The sequence below is a fragment of the Rattus norvegicus genome (assembly GCF_036323735.1).
Source record: "Rattus norvegicus strain BN/NHsdMcwi chromosome Y unlocalized genomic scaffold, GRCr8 chrY_unlocalized_2, whole genome shotgun sequence".
NCBI classification, from domain to species: domain Eukaryota; kingdom Metazoa; phylum Chordata; class Mammalia; order Rodentia; family Muridae; genus Rattus; species Rattus norvegicus.
In genome coordinates, this window is record NW_026947378.1 from 30,879 (window position 1) to 35,059 (window position 4,181).

General features: G+C 31.2%; 1 long non-coding RNA gene across 1 annotated transcript; it reads left to right on the forward strand.

Moving 5' to 3' along the window:
* The first annotated feature begins 1,597 nt into the window (after positions 1–1,597).
* Positions 1,598–3,733, forward strand: LOC134484630 (uncharacterized). Its single transcript, XR_010062152.1, has 2 exons — positions 1,598–1,970; positions 3,624–3,733. It is a non-coding gene; the product is annotated as an uncharacterized LOC134484630 (long non-coding RNA).
* Positions 3,734–4,181: the final 448 nt, after the last annotated feature.

Sequence of the window (4,181 nt, forward strand, 5' to 3'; positions counted from 1 at the left end):
TGTATCTACATATCAATGAACATTCCTTACTATTCTCAATAAAACAACAATAGATTTTTTGTGAATAATGATGAGAAAGCTCAGATAGAGAAGTCAAGATTAATTACTGACAAACTAAGAAAAAAATTTCAAAGATAAAAATTTGTGGTTATGTTAACTAGATCAGTGTACATTAAGGTTAATAAAGGATGTGGTATTTATAATGTTTTAGTAAAAATTAAAATTGTAGAATATTCAATACTTTAGAGAATGCTTATAAAATTGTCCATCACTAAGTGTTACTTACACTAAAAATTTAATATTTTATAAAATATTTTGGAGATATATATATATATATATATATAACCTTCAAAATAACATTAAGAAGTTACTATCATAAAATTCAATAACAACACCAAAGACCGGTTATATGAATTAAAAACGGACTAGAAGTTATTGAAAACCTCTCCAATTAAATTCAGAGACTTAGAAAAGAGAGCCTTTTAATAGAAAGGCACATGGCAAACAAGAAACAATAAAATCCTGAAACTATACTAAGATGGATACTATTCATTCCTATGCGTTAAGGTTCCATCAACAAGCATGGTAGATGAAGAGAAGGTATATGTCAGAAAAATTAATTCATGTTTAACATAGTAACTTTCTTCATAATACCCAAGCAGACACTTCTCTTTTTTGTTGCTTAAAAAGTATGTACAAAGCACGGCTTTTGATTATAACACTAATATTTCAAAACTATCATTAAATATGCAAAGATCTTAACACAAAACCCATAGTTTTCATAGCAACCATACAAACTTAAGAAGGAAAAGAAAACATTTTTAAGTACATAGATATGCGTAATGAAGTCCCCACCTTACCAGTAACAGATGGGTCAAATTTATTGTTCTATGTATTACATAGAATACTCTATCCCAGTTCATTGTTCCTTAGCATATGTTTTTCCTCATCTTTCTCTGTTACTTATCTTCTGAAAGCAGGTTGTATTTCTCATAAAATTAGTTCAAATCATCCAATCTTCACTCCAACAAAAAGAAGGTGTTGACATTAGAGGAAAACCAATTAAAGGTTCTCATTCTTTATTGTGCAAAATTTTATATATTATTTTGTATGCTTAATATGCTTCTACATCTTAGTGATGACAATTCAATATTGGCCTGAAATCCAACATTCTTAATTCACAATGTAAAAGCCCTTTAGCTAATCACAGAAAAGCCTTCAAAGTGTATTTACATAGGTTTATTTAATAATAATTCAACTTATAGTGTAAGGGGAATAGTGATGTATAACATCTTTTCTTACATTTTTGGTGCCTCACATTATTTTATAGCTAAGAGATTTCATTAGAATCAAGAAAAAATTATTACCATCTTACTAAAATAAAATGAGAATTTTTCTCTGTATAATTCAGAACTTATTCTTGAACATTTTTGTGACACTGTTTCTTTTATATCCCTGGCAGTACCAGAACTCACTCTCCCTCTCACCTTTTCTCTCTTTCTCTCTCTGTAGACCAATCTGGCCTTGAACTTAGAGTTCTGCCTGCTTCTGCTCCCCAGTGCTAAGAATAAAGGCCTGTGCCAACATACCCCGTTCTTGTCTACATCTTTAACATGCTCTTGTCTGATTATATTCCAAATCTTATGAAGTTAGTTCCCTAAAGTACCTAGAAAAACTCCAATACCAAAAATATATTTTGCATATCTAAGTCCCTCTTCCCAAATTCCTGATTGATCTAGTCACCTAGCAAGCTCTATGAAGGAACTGAAAACAACAAATTTTGCTTTCATAACAGGAATAAAGAAAAGGACTGTTTGCTGCACGATCTCTTGATATCACGGAACAATTCTTCCAACACTACAAAGTGAAATCTCATAAAGAAATGGGTACCCGAAGCCACAGTTTCTTACCTTCTATTTGGTTGTGCACACTGTGACCACCATTTCATTTTAACCAGGTTTAACGCAAAGGTATTCTCTGCCCCAAGAATCCAATTCTACTATATTGACATATTCAGCCATGTTCAGATAAATTTAATCACCAAGCACACCAAAGTAAGGATTTATAAAATATCCAACAGAAACATGGGAAGAAATGCTACAAATATAAATTCATACAGAATAAATAAACAAAAGGTCATTTACTTTTTGTAACACAACATCTATCCATTTTCATTGTATTGATTGGTTCTATGTATATTCAGAAGCCAAGAAAATTGTATTTAAGCCAGGACACGATTTCTGAGTTTTAGTTCTCTCTATTATATAGACTATGAAGACTAACACTTAGATATCAATGCTTAATAGAAAGCAATTTTACATGTTGTGTCATTTAACTATTTCTCAGATTTTTTTGTATAATTGAAAAAGTATAGCTAAATCTTGTTATTTAATATTATTCCCACTCAATTTCAATATCTACTTTAACTCTGAGTAATAAGTCCAAATGGGATCTGATTACATATATTGGCCACATACATATTTTTCTAAAAATTATAAGGCAAAGTTTTATATGCTAGAATGTACACTTTTGGGAGTACTGGACTTTAGTTCATCCTTTTTCATTACTTTTCTCTGAAAGACTATTTTTTACTAATTTGTTTCAAATTTTTAGAAGTATTGTTGTGTGTGTGTTTGTGTGTGTGAGTGTGCCTGTGTGAGTATACATACATACATATACATGTATATTTTATAATTCAAATATAATAAGACCAGAGAAAGTAGCTTGAGTGATATTGATAATTTATAGACACAGTGAATTTTTGTATATGCCGTATATATAACCTTGAAAATATTTTCTGAGTATTTTTTCAAAAGCAATTTTTAAATATGTATACTAGATCAAACATGCTAATTGCAGTTTTAGCTTTTTCCACACTAATTTTATCTCATTAGATGTCTAGAAAGAAATATATGGATCCCTGAATCATATATTAACTCCAACTGTAGGTAGAATCAATGATAGATCTTATTTTTCTCACCTTTACTTCATAAATTATATATTTAATATGCTCTATTTATATTAGAAACGTGTGCCACATTATACATATCTATATGTATTTGTTGATAACTTCCTTCTGTAAACAAACATTAAGAATTAATGATTTATATACATTATTACAAAATCTAAGAACATTCAGTGTCTTCCATAATCAACTACCATAATGCATAAATATTAGAATCATTTCCTGACTGACGCTATTAACAAAAATTACTTGATGTACCATTCCTATAAACTAATTTAGATATTATCCATCTGAGTTCCTTCAAGGAAATGTCTAACTTTTAGTAAAGGGAAATATAGTAAAATTGTTACTGTCTTTGAATCACAAATGATGTCAGTATTTTTTTTCATTCTATATTTCTTTAAATTGTAAAATACAGTTTTGTTTAAATATGTCATAACAAAAAGGGACATATTGATTATAGACAGCAAAAGAGAGCAAATGAAATTAATGCCAAACTCTAATATTTGAGCCAATATCAGAAAAGGGGAATGATATTTTACTATTAATTTAAGGAGACATAATGTCATTTTTATTTAATAATTTTCCTGAATATTTTATGTATTTTCAGTTCAAATGGTATCTCCTTTCCTCCCTCTCCCATAAACCCCCCTTCCAGCTTCTTTGAAGATGTTCCCATTTCCACCAACTCACTTCAACCTCAATGCCCTGGCATTACCCTACACTGGGGAAACAAGTCTTCACTGGATTAAAGGATTTTAATTCCAATCATGCTGGACAGTGCATTTCTCTGCCACACATGTGGCTGGAATCATTGGTTCCTCAAACTGTATTCACTAGTGGGTTGTTTAATCCCCCTAATTTCTGGTGGGGTCTTGGTGGTTGATATTGTTGTTCTTCCTGGGGTTTTGCAAATCCCTTCAGCTCATTAAGTATGTTCTCTAAAACTTCCATTGAAACCCCCATGTATAATCCAATGGTTAGCTGCAACCATCCTCATTTATATCAGTAGGGATCTGTCAGAGCCTCTCAGGAGACATCCATATCTGATTTCTATCAGCAAGGATTTGTTGGCATCAGCAATGAAGTCTGAATTGGGTGGCGGCATAGTGGATGGATCCCCACGTGGGGCAGTCTCTGGTTGACCCTTTCTTCAGTCCCTGCTTGACTCTTTATCATTGTATATCCTCCCATGAATATTTTGTTCCTTCTTCTT